Genomic DNA, 25,890 nt, shown 5'->3' on the forward strand with positions numbered 1-25,890 from the left:
TCCTAACAAATGGGGCAATGTCATTCTTTCTGATGGAGGCATAGAATTCCATTGCCACTGTTCTTTCTTATTCCTTTATTCTTTCAAATAGGAAGGATAACTCAAATCCAACCTCAAAACAACATGAATGATAATACCTTACATTTCATTTTTCTCTTCTCTCTAGGAAGATTAATACTGTAAAGTGAATGAAAAGATATAGTTCCTCCTGCTACTGGAAAACATTATAGAAAAGATCATAAAGGAAAAAACTGATTTTGTGTTGATGAGGGAGAAAAGTCACATAGGTCATGTTTATGTCCGAAAGTGCTCAGGGAGGTCACTGAAATGAAGCAGAGGCTGTCTTGCCTACCTTATTGGCTTGCTTTTATGGCTGTTTAAAGAAAAAGGAGGAAACTGACACAAAGTGTTTTTGATAACTGCTATACCAATATAGATGGATATGGATAGATAGATGCAGGCCAGATAAACTGAAAAGCAGCAGAAGAGCAAAAGATAAAGGTGAAGCTATTTCTAATATTGCTTATATATTCTGTTCAAGTATTTGAGGATGTTATCAAATTCATCGAACAATGTTTCTATAAATACCTTTGGGAAGGGGGCTTTGAAATGTATTCAAGTGCACATTTTGCAATATCCTATGCTATGTAAGTGTTTTGATATGCATCTGAGTTTTTCTGAAGACTTTCTGTAGATTTCTAGCCATTGGGTTGGCTCAGATGGTGGAAATATTCATATGTTCTAAAGACTGGTACTAGCTTTGCAAAGCTGGAATTATTTGACCATCTTCTAAAAATATGGAAGGGTTATTCTTCCTGCTATTCACTTGGTTCAGAGATGGAGCACAGGGTGTTAGGAAGCACATGGATAAAGTTGTGATTTCTGGTTCTACCACCTACCACTTGTAAGCTTTAAGGAACATTTTTTTACTTCTTGTTTATATTTTGGCAGGAGATTGTGGAAGTGTGATATGTGAAAGTGCCTAATGCAGAATCTGATACACAAGCCCTTAATAAACACTACATTTAAAAAATTTTGATTCCAGATGCTTTTGTTACTTTTTCTCCTGCTGCTTCTAATTTTCAAATTATAGATTTTAGAAAAGCCATCCTAATTATTCTCTTATTTCTAGTGTTTGTTGTAGTTTTCCTCCTGTGTAAGTTATGTCATCCATGACTGTACCTTGCTTTGGTAACTAGTCTAGTATTAGTATATTAGTGTATATGGGGTATAAATTAAGAGGTATCCCTAACTCTGAATTGAGGGGCTTCTGAATGTGTGGCATTTTTATGGTTTCTCACGAGATAGTTTTGTCTAGAGCCAATATAAGCTATATTTATAATTTAGATGTTTTCTTCTTTATGGACCCGAGCACTCCATCATCTGAAACTGCTACTGTTTGGCAGTTTAGCCTGCCCATAGGCTTCAGATCCTCAAGATACCCAAACACATGTTAGTGCTGGAGTTGTACTAATTTTGTCACATTTACCTTTCTTTTGCCTCTTTTTTTTTTGGAAATTAACTTTAAAATGCTGAAAATCTATGAGAAAAACAATTGAAGAGAGCTGGTGAATAAGAAGACTTACATGACTCCAATCAACATGACTTTCTTCTGTATCTCAATTTCCTAACACGTGTAGAGATCATCTAAAGGTTCTCCAATGAACTTTGATTTCTGCTTGGGGGTAATTACCCAAGCAATGACCTTTTCCAAGTCCATTTCCTTTTACCCTGACTTCTTATTCTTTCTGTGATCAAGACTCTGAATCCTCCAAGGTTTAACAGAAAGTCAAACATTATTTATTGTTTTTGTAGCCTTGTAGGCATTCAGAAAATGTTTGGTTTCAATAAAATAGTTGGCTGGAATTAAAAATGAGCATTTTGGCTGGAATTTTGTTACATACCAGTTTAATGCTGGATTTTTGGTAAAGCTACCCTGCATATATCTATCTTTGTCAATGAATCTGTTTGTTTATTAAATGCATACTTTCTAGATTTTTGTGGGAAGAGAAGGTCAGACAGAAGTGATTATGAATAGAGAAAGGGATTCATGGGAATAATGTCTAGAGATAAGATAGTACAAGAAGGGAGTTTGAGTCTGTGACCAGACCAAGGCCAAAGCCAGAACTGCCATTGAGCTGAGCTCCCTCTTGTTCTGTTTTCCACATTCTGAATGGTGGAGACATTCTTGGGTAGGAAGTTACAAATAACAACAGAGCACAAAGTGTTATTGATACAATTGATTTTCCCCATATACAGGCTTTTTCCTTATGTATGTTCAGCTTCTACAAAGACACAAAAGGTAGTATTCTCCAAAACTGGGTACTAAGAAAAAGAATACACAATATCTACCAGACAAGCTATTATCAGTTTGGATAATAATGGCTCAAGTAATTAGAGAGAGAAGTAAAGTAGCTGCTTGTAGAACAGCCATTAGGGATTGCCTAGTTATAAATAGATACAACCCTGAGGACTTGGCTTCTACCACTTCTAATTTCCTAAAGAAAGAAAAGAAAAGATAAGATGAAAGTATTTTAGTTGGTCATTTTCTAGACAGAAGAGAGCATCAGTGACATTATTCATTAATTTGTCTCAATGGGTTTGTAGTAACAGTAGACAAATAAACCAACTAAGTATACCCATAGTAACAGAAGGAAGGAAGTTAATCCTGGAAACTTTTTAGGAGAGACTGTTTAGAATCCAGACCTCTGAAGATGGTGGCAACAAGACATTTCGTCTTTTTTAGTTTTTGTTTGTTTTGGCAGTACTGAGGTTTGAACTCAGAGTTGTTGTTGTTTTTTTCCCTTGCTAAGCCGGGGCTCTGCCACCTGAGCCACAGGCCATCCCTTCAGAGAAGACATTTCTGTTTTTAAGTTTTTTCAAGTTTTCTAAGAACATACTTGGTTTGGGAGGACAGAAGAGATGGTAAAGCAACAAACACAAGAGAGAGCAAGCACTTAAGTACTTGAAGCTAATGAACCCTTAAGTCTCAATGACAAAATGTTGGATAAGGTTGCAAGAGGATTGACTTACCCATTGTCAGCTCCTTGGAGCAAGGCCAAGGTTTGAGATGTCTTCTGATATTCTCATCATACCTTGGTTGGTACCCAATAACTTCTCATTGAGGGGTTGAGTGCCATGCCATGAGTTAGCAGGATTCAGGTCCTGCAAGAAGAGGCTTATTTAGAAGCAAATGCCTCCCATGATCAACTTAACTGGCTTGGGACCCAGTAAGAAGGTTTAACTCCCTACAAAGGCTCAGTTTTTGGCAATACTAAGGGAAATTCAAGACCTATCACTGAAGACAGGGGCTCTACCTATAGAAGCAAGCCCATGATCTGTGTTGAAGAGGCTAAGTGAAGATCTGCTGTCTAAGGCTCTAAAGCATCTATCCTGACTGTGAGGATAGATTGGGGAGGACTGTCAGGATTCTTCAGAAATACATATTTTAAAATTATTTTTATTATTGAGATATAGACACTGAAGAGAAAAAATGGAGAAATGGTTAAGGGCACAGTTAGATGAATTATCACCAAGTAAACATACCCTAGAAACCACCACCCAGGTCAAGTAAGAGAACGTTACTCTCTTCTTAAATATTGAGTACTCATAATTTTCAGCGTCTCAGTTTTCTTAAATGAAATATCTTTAGTTAGGATATTTTAGGCATAAATAGTGAGAAAAGATTGTTCTGAAACATGACTTACAGAACACACTTAAAATCCATAAAAGCAAAGTATCAAAGTTTGGTGGGTTTTTCACAACATAGTGGTGTCTAGAACTGATATAAGCCATATTTATAATTCAGATGTTTTCTTACAGGCTTATGTCTGACTAACAGCACCTTTTCCTTCCTTCCTTCCTTCCTTCCTTCCTTCCTTCCTTCCTTCCTTCCTTCCTTCCTTCCTTCCTTCTTTACTTCGTTTCTCTTTTTTTATTATAAAGGATGTACAGTTACATGTAATAGTTATATGTCAGATATTGAGCATATTAATTTTTGAATCATGTCACCTCGTCCTTTGTTTGTTCCTAGCTTTTCCCCTCCCGATCCCCCTCCTCTTCAAGTTTTATAATTCATTTTTTGGGGGGGTCTGGTCGTGGGCCTGAACTCTGGGCCTGGGCACTGTTCCTCAGCTCTTCAGCTCAAGGCTAGCACTCTACCACTTGAGCCACAGCGCCACTTCCGGCTTTTTTCTTTTTGTTTATGTGGTGCTGAGGAATCGAACCCAGGGCCTCATGCATGCAAGGCAAGCGCTCTACCCCTGAGCCATCTTCCTAGCCCCTTATAATTCATTTTTAACATAGTGTCTAGTGAGTATCACTGAAGAATTAGTTCACCATTTGTCCCACCATTTCTGTGTTTCCCCTTCTCCTCCCCAAATCAGATACACTTATATACAACACAAAAGGTACAGAAGTAAAAAACAGTGACAAAAGTGTCACTGAAAAAAAGCCACAAAAAGTAAAATAAAAAAATCTCTTGTTAGCCAGGCGCTGGTGGCTCACGCCTGTAATCCTAGCTACTCAGGAGGCTGAGATCTGAGGATCGCGGTTCAAAGCCAGCCCGGGCAGGAGAGACCGTGAGACTCTTATCTCCAATAAACCACCAGAAAACCGGAAGTGGCGCTGTAGCTCAAGTGGTTGAGCGCTCACCTTGAGCTGAAGAGCTGAGGGACAGCGCTCAGGCCCAGAGTTCAAGCCCCATGACCGACCAAAAAAAAAAAAAATCTCTTGTTTCCATTTCACATGAGTTCACTTCAATAAGCATCATTTTACATGATCATATGCACATAGCTATTGAACCTTTGTGATCCCCTCCCAAGAATATCCTCCTTACCGTGTGAACGTTTAGAATCCTGTGTATCATGTCCAAGTGTAATTTTTAGTCTTTTCCTATCCATTGGGTTCCCTTGTAGATGTATAGGCACATTCTAATTATTACAAATGAGGGGAAACATGCAACCTATGTTTCTAGCTTTCTTCACTTAGTATGACTTTTTCCAAGTCTTTCCACTTCCTCATGAATGGACAATGTCATTCTTTCTGATGGGAGCAGAGAGTCCCATTGACAACCACATTCTTATTAGACAGATTTCACCACATGTATTCTTTAATTTGGTGAACAGTCATTTGTAAGCTGAGGAAGGTTCTACATGGAAGCTATGGGTGGTAGGTAAGATAGAAAAGAACATCTATTTTTTAAAAAATAGTTCAAGAGGACCCTTTAAGAACATTAATATGGAAAGGGAAGACAACAAAATGTGTTAAAAGAGTGTTAATTTCTTCTGAAACAGGAAGGATCAGGATTGCCACAGAGGAGCTGGAACTCATAGCTTCTTCTGATCCTCAGGAAGAAGACTACTTTCATGTTATACTACTATTTGATTAAATAGCTATCATGTGTCTATTTGCTCTGTGTTTTGAGTGTTGGTCTAAAATATACCTTATAAATGGGGACTATTAAAGATGTGGAAGGGGGAAAGAGAGAAAGGATAAGATAGAGGGGGTGAATATCATCAGATGTTATAATGAAACCTATTTGTACAATTAAAGCATGAAGACATGGAATAAAATATTTTGTATTTAAAAAAAAAGTTCATTCTGCTGGGTGCTAGCAGCTCAAGCCTGTACTAGCTACTCAGGAGGCTGAGATCTGAGGATCACGGTTCAAAGCCAGCCAAGGCAGGAAAATCTGTGAGACTCCTATCTCCAATTAACCACCAGAAAACCGGAAGTGGCGCTGTGGCTCAAGCGGTAGAGTGCTCGCCTTGAGCTGAAGAGCTGAGGGACAGTGCCCAAGCCCAGAGTTCAAGCCTCACGACCGACCAAAAAAAAAAAAAAAAGTTCATTCATGGGGTGCCTGTGGCTCATCCTTGTAATCCCAGCTACCCAGGAGCTGAGCTCTAAGGATTATAGCTTGAAGCTAGAGGGGTAGGAAAGTCTGTGAGACTTTATCTCTAACTAACTACCAAAATTAAAATCCAGAAGTGGAGCTGTGGTTCAAGTGGTAGATCCCAAAAGCTAGTAAAGCTAGAAAAGAAAATTGCCAAATGAAAGATTATAGATTTTTTAATTTTTTTTTTGGTTGGTCGTGGGGTTTGAACTCTGGGTTTGGGCGCTATCCCTCAGCTCTTCAGCTCAAGGCGAGCGCTCTACCGCTTGAACCACAGTGCCACTTCCAGATTATAGATCTTTTTAACAAATTGTAATAGCTTTATTGAATCCTTTAGTTGAAATTTTACAGAAGACAAAGCTGGTGTGTGTGATATTTAAACTTAATATTGAATACTTAATATGGTACATTTATTTACCTGCTTATGAGTGCTAAGCTAAGTTTGCTCTATGAATGCCTTAAGTTATCTCAATAGTGTTACAAATGTATTAATGATTGTTTTGTTTTGATTTTTAAGTTGTCATCAACATTAGGATGGGATGAAACATCTATTATATGGATTTGTGAGTTTTATGGGTTTTGGTAGAAAATCATGATTTTAGCATTTTACTTATTGGGGTTAAAGTATAAATTGAATTCATAATAAATTTATCAGATGTAAATTTTATCCAGTTTATTATAATTTAACAGCTTTACTTTTGTCTCAGTTGTTGTTGTTGTTATTATTATTATTTTGTTCTGGTCCAGGGGCTTGAACTTAGGGCCTGGGCACTTACCCTGAGCTTTTGGGCACTAAGCCTGAGCTTTTGGCTCTACCACTTGAGCCACAGCTCCACTTCTGGATTTTAATTTTGGTAGTTAGTTAGAGATAAAGTCTCACAGACTTTCCTGCCCATCTAGCTTCAAGCTATAATCCTTACAGCTCAGCTCCTGGGTAGCTAGGATTACAAGCATGAGCTACAGGCATCCAGTGAATCAACTATTTTTAAAAGTATACACACACACACACACACACACACACACAGAGTGTGTCAAGGTGATATACAGAGAGGTTGCAGTTACATAAGTAGGTTAATAAGTACATTTCTTGTCAAAATTGTTACACCTTCCTTCATTTTCTCCTACACTCACTCACCCCACCCCACCTCAAGTTGTAGAGATCATTTCCAACATATTGTCTTGTATTGGTTGCATTGGTTTCCCTCTTGTAGTTATTATTTAACATGTCAGTTTATAAATGCATCATGATCTATATTGCTCCTTTCATCATTGAATTAACTTTATTTGGGCATGCTAGACTGAATAATTCTTTAGAGCACCTTGTATAAGAATATGAGAAATTCAAGTAAATTTTTTTTGGCAGTATTGGGGTTTGAAGTCAAGGCCTTGAGCCTGCCAGGTGCAAGCTTTACCACATGATCCATGCCCCTAGTTAATTTTGTTCTCATTAGTTTTAGAATAGGTTCTCCCATTTTTGCTCAGGCTGACTTGTACCACAATGATCTTGGTTCTACATGGTTGGGAGTGACAGGCATGTGGAAGACTTTTGTTTTTTATAATTGTGAAAATACTGTACAGAGGGGTTACAATTACATGAACAAGGTAATGAGTACATTTCTTATCAAGCATTGTTGCGTCCTCCTTTGTTTCCCCTTACCATCCCTACCCATTTCCCCGCCCCCACCCCAAAGTTGTTAAGTTTGTTTCCGACATAATGTCTTGTACATCTCATTGTTGCAATGGGTCCACCTGTATCCCTATTTAAACAATTTGTTTTTTCCCTTCCCCTTCCCAAATTAAACCAACATCAAATACAGTGAAAACAAGGGTTATACCGTGGGGGAGGGACACACAAAGCAACAAAGAAATCATTTATAAATATGTTAGAAACAATAGCAAGAAAGAAAAACCATTTGAGGCCTCATGTTCATTTCCCCTAACATCAACTTATCTGACCGTTTCTGCTTGTCTCAGACATATACTAGTTATTGCAAATAATGGAAACCATGGGACCTATGTTTCTTTGGGCCTGGCTTACTTCACTTAATAAGTGGGCTAAAGACTTACAGAGAAACTTCTCTGAAGAGGAAAGAAGGATGGCCAATAGACACATGAAGAAATGCTCAACCTCCCTAGCCATAAAAGAAATGCAAATCAAAACAACATTGAGATACCACCTCACCTCAGTTAGAATGGCTATAATCAAGAACTCTAACAACAACAGATGCTGGAGGGGATGTGGACAGAAGGGAACCCTACTGCATTGTTGGTGGGAGTGTAAACTTGCTCAACCACTTTGGAAAGTAGTATGGAGGTTCCTCAAAAGACTCCACATAGAGCTCCCCTATGACCCAGCAATCCCACTTTTGGGCATTTACCCGAATGATCACAAACAAGACCATACTAAAGCTACCAGCACAACTATGTTTATTGCAACATTATTTACCATAGCTAAGATATGGAACCAACCCAGATGCCCCTCAGTAGATGAATGGATCAAGAAAATGTGGTTCATATACACAATGGAATTCTATGCCTCCATCAGAAAGAATGACATTGCCCTATTTGTTAGGAAATGCTAGACTTTTTATTGGTATAAATAAGCTCTCCCCAAATTTTGACTGGGCTGGCCTAGAACACTAACCCTCTCACTTTTTGCCTTCCAAGTAGCTATGATTTCAAGTATGAGCCACCATACCTGGCAGACTGAATAATTCCTTAGAGAAAATTTTACAAGAATTATAGGCAATTTAGTAATTTTTTTGAGGTGGGTGATGATTCTGGGCTTGAATTCAGTGGCTTGTACTGTTGTGCAGCTTTCTTGCTCACAGTTCATACTCTACCAGTTGAGCCATATCTCTACATGGCATTTTTGATAATTGTAGATGTTTAGCAGACTTTCTTGCAAAATGTGGCTTCAAACAATAGTCCCCAGATATCTACCCCCCCCCAGTAGCCAGAATTCTAGACATGAGACACCAATTTTTAGCAACAATGTCATAAATTCTTTAAGAATAAGTGTCTTATACAAAAAAATTGAAGTCTGCTTTTAGGTTTGCTACTAAGTAGCTATATGACGGGTATATTTTACCTCTGGGTCTTAAAGCCCAGTAGGGGTAAAGATTATGGGATTTGGGGTAATTATGCCTGGCTCAAGGCCCTAATTAAACCTTTAGAAACTTTTCTCACCTGCAAAATGGGAACATTAACAGTCAAACTCTATAGAGGTTTTTATGAGGACTAAATGAGTCTGTGTATATGAGTTACATATAGTCAGAACTCAATAAAAGATTGAGTTGAAGTAAATGGCCACTATCTTTTTTTTCCTAGAATGGAATGTTCTGTGTGTGATTAAGTTTCTAAAGTGCTTGCCAAGACTGTATCTAGCAAAACCTTTCTGGTTCTTAAGGGGTGTCAATGAGTAAGCCAACCTTTCTTATTGCATGTTTATAGAAAACATTGACATTCCTAGAAAGAAGAAGAAGAAAAGTGTCAGCCAGTGAGAAAAGGAAAGACTCTGTGGATTCCTGTGGCACAGTCCTGCAAGAGCAGCTGTGCACTTTCCCTAAGATTAGTGTTCTTGAGACCACTGGGACTAGGACAAAGGAGAATGATCTGACAAGGAGATTGATCAAAGATTGAAGGCCAGTGTCCTTAAGAGAAACTGAAAGAGGAACATCAACTCTGAATCAGCATCATCTCTTTAACAGTGTCCACAACTACAGATGCACTTTGAGGTGGTGAGAAGTAGGTACTAAAGAACAGGCCACCACCAAAGCTTACCCAGTTCATTTCAGTCTTAATAACAACATCCTACATTATTACACTTTTCTTTTTGTCATTGACAAGAATTTTCTTTAGCACATAATATAAAGAAGAAAAACAATATATGTTAAAAGGACGCATTTTATGGTAGGTAAAATTTTGTTTTTCTGAACTTTGGGTTTTTTTTCTTGGTTATAAAATAAGACTTATCAGTGATATCTTCATGTAGTGCAAGACAACAAAATTAGATAGCGTGTGTGGAGAGCTTCATACAATAGTAGCAATTCGTTGTTGCTTTCAGGGTTATAATTCCCCTATTGCCTGCTGGGATGCAAAATTCCTACTATTGGTTTTTATTGTTTTGTCCTACGGAATCCTAAGGTTTTGAAAGGTTCTATATATCTATCTGCATATATTGTTAATAATTGCTTTCTTTTATTATCAGAAGTACTTAAAACTAGCAATTAGAAATTCTGATAAGCAGTGCAGTAAGATTTCAGTGACTTAATTCCCATGAAAGTAAAGAACTTAGAGATCCTCTTTATACTCAGTAAATATACTCCCTCCTGGTCAAAGTTTTTGAAATATCTTGCTTACTCCAAGCTCTGTCTTTGCAGATTCTGGATATGGTTGGGCTCCTAACTTTCAATGAATGAGCCAAATTCCATTATTATAATCTGAATAAAGTGATGTTTTGCATGTGATCTAATTCAACTTTTGAATGTTACAAGTTTTTCCATAACATCATGGGAAATTGGTGTGGTCCAGAAATAATCAAAATGGATTTGTTAAGAATAAAGCTGACTTTTTAATATTTCATCAGATGTTATTGGTTAACAAGCATCCAAATCTTTAAGATACTACATAATCCAATTATATAGTGTATTCATCATCATTAAAGATTGAGTTCAATAATAATTTTTAATATTTTTATACTTTTTTATAATATCAAAAGTGAAATGAAAATATTTTACTTAGTATACAGAAATTAGATCATTTACAGCTATATTTAACTGTTTGGGGGCCAAATTAGAAAGAAAGTTGAAAGACAAATTTATATAGACTCATCACTTATTTTGCCAAGATATATTACATAGAGAATATTATTGGGCCAGGCTAAAATAATTTTATTGTGAGAACATTTTCCTTCTCTGTGTGCAATCTAAGTGCATATTTTGAGCTCTTAGGAATAACTTTCTAAAGCTTTGTGAAGAATGTAGCAATAAAATCTAATATGAATTATGGCTTATGTCTTGAATGATGTCAGTATCCTTTTAATCCTTTCAAACATGAAAATGTTTTCTCCTCTTAAATAAGATTTCTCAACTCCTTATTTCAAAGGAAAAAAGTAGAGCTTTACAATCTTATTGGCAAAGTAAGAGTTAAAGAAAGATGTTCATTTTTCATGCTTATGTTTATTATTAAGATCATCACTTTTGAAAAGCAATGCATGAATAATATGAATACATAGTACATTGTCTGATTTTCATGTATTATTCAACATCAGAAGACCTCTTTGAGTTTAGTGATTCCAGATATAATCTTTTATTTTCTTTAAGCCAGTGGTCACAGACTTGACTATCAATCAACTTTACACAGAATTCTTAGCCTGAGAGCAAGAAAACTGACTTTTCTTTTTTTTTCCTCTTCCCTTCCTTCCTTCCTTCCTTCCTTCCTTCCTTCCTTCCTTCCTTCCTTCCTTCCTTCCTTCCTTCCTTCCTTCCTTCCTTCCTTCCTTCCTTCTGTACTTGAACTCAGGGCCTTGTTCTTTCACTCATTCACTCACACCTGGTGTTCTACCACTTGAGCCATGCCTCTAGTTCTGCATTTTCTGGTTAATTGTAGACAGAGTCTTGCAGACTTTTTACTCAGGATGGCTTTGAACCTTGATCCTCCAATCGTTCAGGTCTGAGCCTCCCCTTTGTAAGGATTACAAACATGAGCCACCAAGTTCTTGGCTAATAAGTTGCATCTCCAATGGATTCGAATAGATTCTTGGATAATGCCCATATTACTAGTTCAGAGGTCACACTTGGATAGCAATTTGCTTTAAGCTATGTTAAAGACTTATTTTACAATTTAACTTGGTGAACTGGCACCATTATGAGGCATGTACTCACCATAGTTTAGAAGAAGCTTGAGTTCAATGAACTATCACTTAATTATTCTGGTAGATATATTTCAAGCCAAAGAATTATATACAGAAAAGAACAGATGATAAAATGGATCGATGCTTAAAGCTGCCAGACTGAAGAATCTCTGTGGGTAAGTGTGTGATTTCTTCAGTGACATCACATTTGCCTGCAGAGATTTTCCAGTCTGCCACTCTGAAATTACACTTAAGATGTAAAGAGTTGTTTTTCTTTTATGTTGGTCTTTCTTGTCCTGCTGGATTTTAAAACTACTTTTTTTCTGTAAGACTGAAATTAGATAGGAAGTAGGAGTTATAGTTGGGATTTTAATAAAAGAGTAAATGAAGCTGGGAATGGTAGCTCATGACTGGAATCCTAGTCACTTGAGATCAAGGTTTGAGGCCAATCCAGCCAAAAACTTCATGAGACTGTCTTAACGAAAAAGCTTGGTGTGGTGACATCCACCTGTCATCCCAGCTACATCAGGTAGTATAAAATGAGATGATCTTGTTCTACATATGGGCCTGGGAAAGCCTGACACACTGTCTCAACCAGTGCAAAAAAGGGCTTGAGAAGTGTACTCTAATTCTGCCACACATCTCCAAGGAGAGGGAAAGGTATACCATTATCAGTATCATTTGTAACAGAGTTTTAATTATGCTGTATATTTTCTGGTTAGTCCATATCCTTAAGTTTGAGAAGTTTTACCTGCAGTTTAGGCTTAAATTTAGATTTTACCATCTTTCTCAATTTACAATTGTATATAAGTAATCTTAAGAAATGAATAGAATTTGAGGTGTGTTTCCACTTCTGTTTTCCTCTCTTCTGCCTAGTAGTTGTCTTGTGGTAACTGCACTTTGATCACATGCTGCTACTTTTTAAGTGCTGAAATAATGCACACTATAAAATACTTGCTTGAAGAACACCAACTAGTTTTATACCTGCACTATGTTTTATGAATTATTATAGAATATATTTTCCCTAATGTTATTTCAATATTTAACCCAAATAGGAACTTGGTGTATATTGTTCCCTATTATATCCCTGCCCATGGAATAGTCCAGGCTTATGGTAAATGCTCAGGCTCAGTGAACATTGGCTGCTGAATAATAATTTGATATAATGAAGATTTTTTTATAAATGTTTACCATTTTTATTGATAGAGTGAACATATTTCATTTAGACAAGATAAGAGAGTATCTAAATATACAAAATCTTGCTAATAAAAATAGTCCTGTAGTAAATGACATTATAATGGACTTTAGGGTAGAATTTATCATTTATTTTTAAATTTTTATTTTATTGCAAATATGCTGTACAGAGGGGTGACAGTTACATGAGTAAGATTATGAGTACATTTATTGTCGAGCATTGTTACCCCCTCCTTTGTTGAATTTATAATTTTTAAGAGCCCAATACTGTTATGTTATGCTTCTCAATCATATAGTTCTACTTAAGATGAGGTTTTTTTCATCCTAGATGATATCCCAATGTATGTAATAACCACTCACAAAATCTGATTTGATTATGCTTACACAACCCTGTCTAGCTTATCCATGAGTCTATTCTATACACATCTTGGACCTCAAGATGATTTTAAAAGCACCCTCTCAATTGCATTCTGACTTTTCTAAATAAATCATAAATACAAACTTCCCATTAAATCTCTCGTAAGTGTGCCGAGGATATAACAGGTGGCCCCGATCTGATGTGAGTGGAGCTGAAATCATGTGTTGAAATAATTACAGCTTGGAAAGATAGAAAACATCTGGGCTTCGGGGATAGCGTTTCCACCCTTTTAAAAATAGTGAGCTACATCCGCCTGGGTTATGTCGAAAGAAGGAGCTTGTGCTGGGAACTCCATGATCCTGTCTGGTTCTTCAAACTAAAAAAGATTGGGACGAGTACAGCTCAGCTGTGAGAGAAGACAAGACTGCTTCTGCCACGATTCACTTTCTCAAAGCATGGTTTTTATTTCAAATATACTTGCAGGAACTATTTCACAGTGTTGCTTATCTCTTGGCAGAAAATTGAATTTGGAACCATAGTTGCCATGTTCCTGAGGGTTGATTTCTTGTTTGTTTCTTTGCTTCTTGCAAAGGCATGATGGAACAGAACTTTAGGACAGCCTCATCATTTCATTTCTTTTTCTTTTTTCGGTACCAGTCAGTCCTGGGGTTTGAACTCAGGGCCTGGTTATTGTCCCTTAGCTTTTTTGCTCATTGTTCAATACTAGCACTCTACCACTTAAGCCACACCTCCATGTCTGGTAGTTAATTGGAGAGAAGAGTCTCAGACTTTCCTGACTGTGCTGGCTTTGAACCACTACCCTCAGATCTCAGCCTCCTGAGTAGCTAGCTTTATAAGTGTGAGCCACCAGTGCTTGGCCCAGCCTCATCATTTTAGTTGCCTCTATGTCGGGGCTACTGAGAAATGGACAGACTATAGCATAGACTATTGGTTTACACCTTTACAAAAAGAACTGTCCTGCTATAGATGCAAATCTTAGGTGTATAAGCTCTATTTACTATTGAGATGTTAATATGCATGAATATTTAAGGCTGATCTTAGCTGAGACTAAAGGTTGGGGAAAAATATTCTAAAAATACACACACACACACACACACACACACACACACACACACACACACACACACACACACACACACACACACACACACACATTGAAAGATGAAGCCAGGATCTATCCAATGATCTCAATCCCAGATGCACATCAGAAATATCACAGATTATGAAGAGAAGAAAAGGAGAGAACATAGTTAATTTTCAATGTATATCATACAAAATTAAGAAACGTGAGGGCAGAGGTGGGACTGGGAGGAATGAGGGCTGACATTGATCAAGATACATTGTATGCATAAACTGCTTTGTTGAATGGCAATTTCTTTGTACAACTGCTTAAAGATAATACAAATATTTTTAAAAAGAAGTATCTTAGATTTATGGGATAGATTTCCAAACCCCTACCAAGATCTTCTGAGTTGCAAGTTCCAAAATATGGATTTAAATAATCTCTTTTTAAAATTATCTTTTAGAGAGTTGGGATATGGTTCAGTGGCAAAGTGTTTGTCTAGCAAGTGCAATGTCCTGGGTTTGATTCCCAGTACCAAAAAAGAAAAAACAAAAAATTTATCTTTCAGAGAAATTACAGGTTTATACCAAATGGCCTGACAAGCACAGAGAATTCCTATATAGACTGTTTCCCTTCACATGTACATCTTCTTCCAACGAAGGACATTCACATGATGTATTTGTTACATGAATTCTTCCCTGCCCCCTCTCTAACTCCTGGCAACCATTGATCTTATTACTATGTTTCATTTTATTGGAATATGTATATATATATATATATATATCTTTTATAGATTGAATTTGTTCATTTAGTAATATACACTGAAGCTTCTTCTACATCTTTTCAGGGCTTGGTAGCTCATTTAGTTTTAGTGGTCAGTAATATTCTTTGAGTATACCACAGCTCACCCATTTATCTTCTCAATGACATTGTGGTTGTTCCCAAGTTTTGGCAAATAGGAATAAAACTGCTGTAAACATCTGAATGCAAGCTTTTGTGGGGTTTTACTTCCAACTCATTTGGGTAAATATCAAGGAAAGTGATTGTGGTATTACATACTAATAACATCTTTAGCTTTACAAGACCCTGCCAGAGTCTCTTCAAAAGTTGTATGAGTTTATTTTTCCATCAGCAATGAATATGAGTTCCTGTTGCTCCAAATCCCTGCCAACATTTTTTTGTTGCCAGTGTTCTGGATTTGTGCCATTCTTGTAGGAGTGTTGTTTTAATTTGCAGTATCATAATGACATACGATACAGAAGAACTTTCATATGCTACTCACTACATCTTCGGTGAAGTATCTATTCAAGTCATTTGCCCATTTTAAATGGAGTTTTTGATATAATTTTGAATAACATCACTTTGTCAGATGTTTCTTTTATGAAAATTTTCTCCTAGTCTGTAGCATATCTTCTAAATATTTTGACATCCTTTGAAGAGCAGAAGTATTAAATGCTAATGGAGTACTGCTCATGAATGCTTCCTTTCATAGGGTCATGTCTTTGTAGTTACATGTAAAAAGTTTTCTCTTATACTATCTTCTAGGAATTTTGTAGCTTTACATTTTGAATTAATCTGTGGAGGATGTAAGATCTGTTAAACTCATATTTTAAAAATGAATTCCTAATTTTTCCAGCACCATTTTTTAAAAAGACAGTCATTGATATATTATATAGCCTTTACTGATTTGCCAAAGATTATAGTATGTGGATCTATGTCTGGGATTTCTATTTGTTCTCTCCATCTATTCTTTCACTTCTACCACTTTAATATTTAACTAACATAACTGTATAGAAAGTCTTGGAGTTGAGTAAGTAGTGTCAGGCCTTTAATATTGAATTAATTTTCTAGATCTTTTGCTTCCTCATATTCAGTTGGAATCAGTTTGTAAATCTCCACAAAATAATTTCTGATATTTTTTATTGGAACTGCATTGAAGATATAGATCATGTTGGGAAGAACTGATGTCTATGACTTCCAGTACAGCAATTGCAAAGTAATGACAAGAAGGAACATTCTTTTCTTATTCCTTGACCTTAGGAAAACTTCAATGCTTCCTCCACTAAATATATGGTAAATGTAATATTTTGTAGATGTTCTTTATAAAGTTGAGGAAACACTCCAATATTCATAGTGTGTAGATTTTGTCAACTGTCCTTTCCACATCTATTGAATAAATTATATAATTTTTCTTCATTAATTTATTGATGAGATAGATTACATTAACTAACTTTCAAATGTTGAATCAGTCTTTCATACCTGGGATAAATCCAAATTGTTCATTTTATACATGGTTGAATTTAATCTGTGAATCTTTTGACAATTTTTCATTGTTTTGTTCAGGAGAAGTTTTAATCTAAACTACACTAGTATACTACTACATTAAACTAAATATTGAGCATCTTATATGATTCAATTTTCCTTCCTTGCGTAGCACCTTGATTATACTTCTCTTTTTCCCTTATCACTAGTTGTTTTAGATTTTGCCATATTCATTTATAACAAATCAAAGCTCCACTTGTACTGTACTGCTTGATGGCCAATGCAAGTACTTAAAATTTTCAATATTTATTTGGTGGTACTCAGGAGAGTCTTTAGTTTTTATTTACTTTCAAAAGAATAGTCCCATTAGTTGGCACAGTCCCTCAATATATTTTTTTGGTTTGGTCTGTTGTGGGGCTTGAACTCTGGGCCTGGGGGCTGTCCTCAGCTCTTCAGCGCAAGTCAAATGCTCTACCACTTGAGCCACAGCGCCACTTCCTCAATAATTTGTTTGTATGACTCTCTTCTTGCTTGCCTGGCTTCTGAGGAGCTGCCACTTGTAAGTGCCTTTTGATTCTCTAGAGGTAAAGTGTATGTTTGGCCACTATAGTTAGGTCTCCCAGGGATTTTAACTTTCAAATGTATTCACACTGATCCCCTAGGAACTGGATTTTGGGTTTTTCCTGCCAAGCACTGGTTCTCAAGGTTTCTGCTCTAGTGATTATACTCACCCCTGTTTCTCAAATTTGGGGGGCAGTGGTTACACTTTGACCTCAATCTTCAGATAGATCCAAGAAGAGTTATTGTGTTTCCTTTTAGGTTTTTACTTGCTGTTAGGACACCTTGATGATGTCTAATGTTAGGAGACAGTTGTGACTTCTAAACGAGGGTGTGGGTCTTGAGTGCCAAAGCTTACATGTTTTCTTTCTAAAGAGAAGTCAAGTAATTGGATAGTTTTACTACTATCTTAAAAAGCAATGCCATCTTTTTAAAAAAAGAAAGTCTATGACAGCATAAATTTATAAATACCAACATTTTGATAAAAGTGGGGTTTTTCCATGCTGGTTCTGGGGCTTGAACTTAGGTCTTCACATGCTTACTTGGCTTTTTTGCTCAAGGCCCGTGCTCTAACACTTGAGCCACACCACCAGTTTTAGCGGGCTGTTGTGAAGTGTGGGTATTGGTGACTAAAACACCCAGTTTTGTTCTCAGTTCTTCTCTTTAGGGCATCCCCAAACTACTTCTATAGAGGCTCATTTGCCAATCATATTCATTTGTTCAGCATGGGGAATGGCTGGGTACTAGCAGCTCCTGCAGGGTGGTATAAAAATCTCTTGGTGCCAAGTGTGTGTGGCAGGGGAGGGGGGGGCGTGGATCACAGTGGCCAATCAAGGAAAGGAGAAGCACTACCCAACCCAGCTTGGTCTTCAGATATTTGCTTTGCAACTGAACTGGAAAGCAAAGGGGAACCAAGGACGGATGCAACTGGAATTAAAGGTAGAAACTTATTTGTTGCACAAAAAGACCATTTTGTAACTTGCCTCTTTTAAATGACCCTGCTTGGGGCAGGGTGTTATTTAGTTAACTCAGCCTAAGGGGATGTTTCAAAGGTGGAGGATTGCCCTGGTGATGAACAAATATGAGAAATAAACTTCCAGTGGGGCTGGGTTGCCTGCTGACTGTGATTTCCTGATGATCTATAACAATGGTTATTCACTAACAGCTGGCGCATGTCTCCCTCGGACAAAGCCACTGGGAAGAGTAGGCTTTCTGATTGGTGAACCAGAACCGTTTCCCTGGTAACCGTTAACTAGCACGTGTTTTATTGTTTCCAACTGCTTTTCCTGGGGTATTTGCAGGTGGTGGGAGATGCTTTCTTAAAGAGGGGTCATAACCTCATGAACTTTCAGATGTTGCAACAAATTGGGGGAACAAAACATTTTTTTTCTTCCAAATATATTAAGTAAATCTTATTACATAGCATTTTCAAGACAGATGCAACCCAACAGCTTTTTATTTTTTTGCCATTATTTCCAGATGTTATCAATGTTAAAGCCAGAGTTTCATTTTATGATCATGATCTATAGGAAGGCAATATTATTGGTATGTGTGGCCAGAGAGTATTATTTTGGCTTTCTGAGTTGTGTTTCCTGAGTCTCCATTTTGTCATTAAATGTGAGATCAACTATAAAATGTGAATATAGCTTTAGTTATCCCTTTAATTGTTTGTATATTTTTGGCTCTCCATTAACGTAGTGTTTTTTGTCTTTACTGCTAGTTTTCTTTCTCATTTTGAGACATCAAGAAATTTAAAATGCTGCTATAAAATACAAGATTAGAAACTTGACTATATTGAGAATTTCTTTCTACATTTATTTATTTTTCATTTTGAAAGAACTGGTTAATTTCCAGATGGGGAGCTCCCTCTACTGTTTAGTTGGCAGAATTTGCAAGCACAGAATTCTGAATCTTGGCTGAAGGCTGAATGTTAGGACCATCTACAGAAGAGCAAATTCAAATTGGAATATTTAGGATGTTTCCATTGTGACAATTTGGTTTAAAATAAATCATTTGTCCCACCATAATGGTGGCTAAATAAAGAACAGTTTTTAAGTTAATGTTAAGCTTTATCTGTAAATATCCCTGAAAAAATTGCACCTGATCAATTACTTGTCTAAATTCTTTTTGACACACTTAGACTTTGGCTAAACAAGTGTTTATCACTTGATTTGTATAGCATTCAACCAATAGAGCAACTTAAGTCTCAGACTTGTAAGGTCTTTCCTGGTAAGTGTTCTTCATGGGCTTGCAAACATGGACCTATTTATGAAATATACCAGTGATATTCAAATGCCTTTCTCCATGTCCCCCCAAGTTTTTTAAAATGGTTTTAACAATCTTCCTTTTAAAAATATTTTCCCTTTGATTCCTTGGGCACAAATCATTCATTATAGCAAAAGTTAGCTTTATGCTTTGAAAATGAACATAGTGATCTATAACCTAAACTTAATACTAATGCTAAAAGAACTAGTTAGACTATTTACAATAATAAGGAAGCTTCAAATCTGACTTTGTAGACATAGATGAAGTGATAGCTTTTGACTATGAGGATGAAACATTAATTCAGTATCCCTTCTCATGTAATCCATGGCAGGGAAGCAGCAGTTATATAAGCTTAATTATGTGAGCATGTATACATTAATACTGTTAATACCTTTCCATTTTGCTTTTGTTGGGTAGGCATGCTTCTGGCCTTCTGGAAGAGAAGCTACATTTTACCTCACATATTCCCCTCAGCTAAATGTCATTGTATTCTTTATTTTTTTATTGTAATACAAATGACATTTTATATCAAGGAGTAATTTGAATAGTAATGAAATGAGAATCAGAAAACCCTCATTATCAATATTTGGAGACTTAATCATACATTTGAAATTTACAAATTACTTCTTTATCTTCATGGAGATGAAATAACCAAGTTGTGAAGTATTAGATAATAAATCTCATGTGGGATGAGGGCTTGTTGGAAACCATAGACCCTTTCAGGACTCTTTTAGTTCTGCAGTTATCTGGTGACAGAGCTGTTTTTTTCTTTTAATGGCTTCTAGTGCTCTTTGTCCTAAGCCACAATGGGCAAAAGTCTAGGAGTTCTTTCCTAAGGGTAATTGGCTTTGACTCTGTGGACATAGATTCTGTGTTTTCTTTCTCTCTTCAAATGCCCTCATTTTCCAGATTTGTATCCCAGTAACTTACTAGCTGAATGACTTTGAACAATTCAACCAACCTGTCTGTGATTTCATTTTTACCTCTATGAAATAACAATAATGGCTCTCAGAGAGTGAAGTGATATGATACATTGGCATATAGTATATTCATCTTCATGGCTGCATTATTCTTTTTTTTTAATTTAATTTTATTTTATTTGAGATGGCTGCATTATTCTTAATAGCCAACTCAGATGTATATTAACAGGTAAATTGACAAACCGGTTGGTGGCATATACTGTACATACAATGGGATATTATTCAGCCTTGAAAAGGAGGGAATTCTGACATGATGCAACATTCTAGAACCTTGAGACCATTCTGCTAAATGATACAAATCAGTCACAGCCCCTAACTCCCCTCCCCCCCCCAAAACCCTCCAGAGATACTGTAGAATTTCATTTAGAGGAGACACCTAGAGGAGTCAAAATTATAAAATATAATGGTGGTTGCAAGAGCTGTAAGGAGAGGTGAATAAGAAGTTGTTTAATAGGTATCACGTTTGACTTTGCTAAGCGGAAAGAGTTCTGGATATTGGATGTACAACAAAGCAATCGCACATTTAAAAATGGCAGAAGTGATCAATTATATGGGTATTTTATGGCAGTTAGTAACGGCAACAGCAAAAACAACTGAAAGGTCTAGTGCAATTAGAACCTATTCACCCTTGAACATTTGGAGCCACAGGTCCCAGAGCTCTGAATCTAGTGTGGATTAGAACCAAAAGGTTTTGGTGGGTCAGTATTGGTGACCTGTTGCCAGGAATGAGTGTAATGCACAAGGTCTTTGAGTTAAACTTGGGATAAAATTTCAGAAACACACTTTCCCCATAGTTACATGAAGAAACACCACAGAGACTCCACAAAAAATTGCAAGTTCATGGAAAATGAATTTGATTTAGCAAGACCATTAAGGAAACTTCCTTGAAGGTAGTATGGCCTAGGCTGTAAGAAGGTTAGCAAGTGTCCTGATGAACAGAGCAAGTAAAAAGGCAGAGAGAAGGGTGATAAGCGGGGGAGAAACTTCACCTTTCCCCAGATTTCTGTTTGTCATTATGATCCACAGAGATGAGTACATATCACCAGGACAAAAACAGTTTAAGAAGGGCTTATACTGAAGTGACATTTGATAATTTCTTATGATAAGTTGGTATAAAAGCTGTATTCCTCTTATATAAGTATGGAAAATACTCTTGTCTTTTATTTACCTGTTACCTTTTGCTTTTCATTTATTCCTTTTTCCTTTATTTATATTTTATACCCTTCTATTTCAATTCAATAATCTTTATTGAATATTTACCTTATAGTAAAAGCCCCTACAAGTCTTCAGAAAAAGTTAAAAAGTTGCTTTAAAAGGAGAAGAAATGTTGCTTTAACAGGAGGCAAATACTTAAATGATTGTTAAAAACCTTCTACTTAATTGACTTAATTCTTAAAGTAATTAAGTACATTGAAATAACAACATGTAATCTTTTTACTACATAACATTCAAATAATATTATGACAATGGGATTTATCTAAACTAAATATTAGTAGAGGAAAATTCTTCTACTATATTGTAGGGAGAATGACAGTTTTTTCAGACATGCCAAAAGAAATAATCACTATACTAGTGGATACATTTGCTCAAGCCAGTATCAAAAAGGGACAGATGTCATACTTTTATTAACTTCTCAAACAGCAGCAACTAAAGTACTTGAAATTCTGTTTTAATATTTTAATTTTCTTTGTCCTTTTGAAATACAACCAGGAATATTGCTTTAACTATGCTTTAAATATATGTATAAAATAAACATGAAATAGAATTACTAGTTTATTTCAAGAATATCACCTTAATCTTAATATTAGCATAGAAATAATAAAAACATTGGGCTTATAAATCTACAATCAGGCTTTTCTATGAGAATCCCAGGAGGAAAATAGAAATGTTAAAAATCACAAAAATACAAAGAAACAAAACCAACAGACTTACCAAGGAATATAGGTGTAATTGCATGATAAAAGGCACATTTTGTGTCATTATTCAATTTCTTGTCTTTCAGCATGGGGTACTTTCTCTGAGCATCTGAAGGCTTTAGGTATAGGTAAAATAAAAAGCAGGGGTTAGTTAATATTAGAAGTAAAGGAAAGGTTTCAAAGAAGCCCTGACAAACACATCTAAACATTTCAATGCACTTTCAGTGGAAACATTTCCCTTTCATCCTCATTTTTTCCAGTTGAGTATGTACCCTAAGGATCACTAATTTAAAAAACAACAGAAAACATTTTACCCTTTTGAGAAGTATACACATTACGTTCATTCTAAAAGGTTCACATTTAGCTTTTAGCCAAAAGTGAACCTTTGCTGGCATTTGAATCCTTTTCAAGTCATGATGAAACCGTGCAGAGAAACTAAAGAGAGAAGGCCTACCTCTTTCAGCCCCTGAGAATTCCCTTTCCAAGTAGTTTCTTAAACAGCAAGCCTGCATCAGAACCCCCAGTTCTTCTGCTTAGAAGTTACTAACTCAGCAGAAAGACTGACAATAACAGCACATGAAATCTAAATTTTGTATAGGAAACAGACAGGCAGTCTACACTTTGTTATTCACTTGATAGACAGAGCCATTTTGACAGCCCTAACCTTGGAAACCACAGGTCCTGCTGAGCTCAGCAGGAGTCAAACGCTGAGTACCATCTGTCAAAGCTTTCTTCCCCTCCTTATCCACGCCTTTACCATAGGATGCTAACAAGAGCACAGAACAAAGTCGCTAACTACAGTTAAACTTGTGTGCATTATCACACTGATTTAGGCTAAAAAATTCACTGTCAAGTACCTACCAAGTTTGAGTGGATAGAATTGGCTATTCTATGCTCTTTACAAACAATGATTCTAGACAGAAGGCAGTATAAACTAAGAAACTCCATAGTTATACTGCAGATAATTTGTACCCCCAAATAAGAAAATTGCACATGATTTTCTACTAATTTGTCAGTTCTGTCTCTAAAATGATGAATGGTTTGGAAAGTCCTTAACATATACAAAACTAAATTCCTTCCTTTCTAGAAAAATAGATTTTCATGGCTTAAAATAATTTTTTCTCTATAAAAAGAAAGCTCATTCAGCACACACACTCTCTCTTTTACTCTGGCATAATCAATTCTTAAAAATTAGCAGGCCTAATCATAATAAAATCAATTAAATCAAGTGTGGTATTGCTCATGCTGCACTTGAGGAAGAGACAGTCTATCAATTGAAATTTTAAAGCAGCAGAAAAGGCTTTGCTTTCCACTAATTGCTACCAAAATGCTGAATATTTTTGAAGGGTAAATTTATTTTACATTATTTTAAAATACTCTTCATATCTAATGAATGTTTTCAGATATTTATTATAATCATTAAAAGGGATTTCCAGCACACTCATTTCTCCCAGAATTATAGGGGACATTTCTATAAATACAAAATTACAAAATAACAGAAATTTGGGATTTCAAACTTGAAGAAGTAGAAGTCTTTTGGCCGGAATTATTACAAATTTTAGTTTTTCCTTGACCTATTGTTTCATTTTGACTTCTTTTTCTATTTTTTTTCTATTCTACCAAATATTGAAGAAGATTATTAAAGATACTGCATGTCATGAGCAAGCAATTATTATTTGTTAATCACATTGTCATGAAGATATTGTGAAGAATTTTAAAATTAATGCTTGTATTCATACAAATTTGTACTTGTTACATTTTTCTTAACACATTTATTAACACATATGACTATGTAGAAGCCTGAGAACCTTATGTATAAACATTTTAAGTCTTTATGCAACATATATTAATAGTATATCCAGAAGGTTTTTTTTCTTTTTTCTTTCTTTTTTTTGCTATGCTAAGAAAGAGGTGATTCATTTGGGAATATAAAAATTAGCTAACTACAAAGTTACAGTATCTAATATTATAAAGAGTAGATTCTGTCCATCCATTCTTCAAGACCCTTCATGTAATCTATCTTTGTGAATGTGCATGAAAGCATTTGAAAGGAATCTGAATAAATTGAATCGGAGTTGAGGCTTTTCCCTTTTGAGGGGCTTCCTTTATCTGCTCTTGCTACCATGAGGGGTCCTGATCTCACTCAGGAAACCGCCTTTGCTGGCAGGCAGGATCCGTACTCAGCACACATATCTTCTGGGTCAGCTGATGTCTTCTCTTGGAAGCTGGACACAACTTCTATTACAGAAGACAGGAGGGATGATGCAAAGGCAATGCCCTGGTGAGAGGGGGAATGTGGACCTAAATGAATCTTGCTTACAGTTATTCTGAGAGCCTAGGAGGGAGAGAAGGTACCTCCAAATAGAAAAAGGCACTGTGTGTGTGCGTGTGTGTGTGTGTGTGTGTGTGTGTGTGTGTGTGTGTGTGTGTGTGTGTTGTGTAAACTTGGGCTTCCTCAGGATTTTACTAAGAAGAGCTGTTTGTAAGGGTCTATCTAGCAACCTAGTTTTGCATCACACCTGTGTAGACTTTCTTTCTCCTTGTTATGCTCTTAATTATTGCAGTTTGAGAGTTCGACAAATGTTAAGGGATAATTTTTGGTCCAATCCTTTGATACATAGATGAAGAAACTGAAACCCACACAAGTGTACTCTGTGGTTTTGTTAAATACAATAGACTTTAGTGAGCCTCAGTTTTTTTTACATTGCTAACAAAATCCTAGGTAATCCTGCTGCTGCTGCTGACTGATAGACCACAGATTGAGAAGCACCTACTTTGAATGAGAGTAGTTTTTAATTTGCAGTTTCAATAAGTGCATAAAAGAAGGGAGGTTCTTTCTAGGAACTGAGTGGTTGGTTCATGCCTGTAATCCCAGCAACTCAAGAGGCTGAGATTTGAGGATCACAGTTCAAAGCCAGCCCAGGAAAGAAACTCTAAGACGTTTACCTCCAGTTAATTGCCAGAAAAGCCAGAAGTGAAACTCTGGCTCAAATGGTAGAGTGATAGCCTTGAGCACAAAAGCTCAGAGACAGCACCCAGGCCCTGAGTTCAAGCCCCAGAACCGGCGCACACACACACACACACACACACACACACACACACACACACACACACACGCATGCACACACACACACACAGGATAGAGGTTCTTATTAATGGCCTAATATACCTACTCTGACCTGTTTAATCTTTGATGCTAAAGATCTCTTGATCTTGAGAATGTCCCCTGACCTTCAGAATGTCCCCTTTACTGAAATGTGGTAGGAAGTAGTAATCTGCAACCTGGAATAATCTACTAATGTGGAAAAGCTCTGAGTTTTTTTTTTAATTATCATTTCCCTTATCTGAACATGAACTCCAGTGACCTTTTCTTTTCTTATTTTATTTTATGTGGCCAGAGATTCCATCCAGGTCCCCCTGAGTGACTCAGAAAATTTCCAGCAGCACCTTTGACGCCATAGTGCCTTGTTACAAATCCTTCCAAACATCTGCTGCATAAAAAGAAGCAAGACCCTGCCGTGATTAA

Source organism: Dipodomys merriami, unplaced genomic scaffold (assembly GCF_024711535.1).
Source record: "Dipodomys merriami isolate MVZ:Mamm:240054 unplaced genomic scaffold, mDipMer1.0.p SCAF_17, whole genome shotgun sequence".
Taxonomy (NCBI): Eukaryota; Metazoa; Chordata; class Mammalia; order Rodentia; family Heteromyidae; genus Dipodomys; species Dipodomys merriami.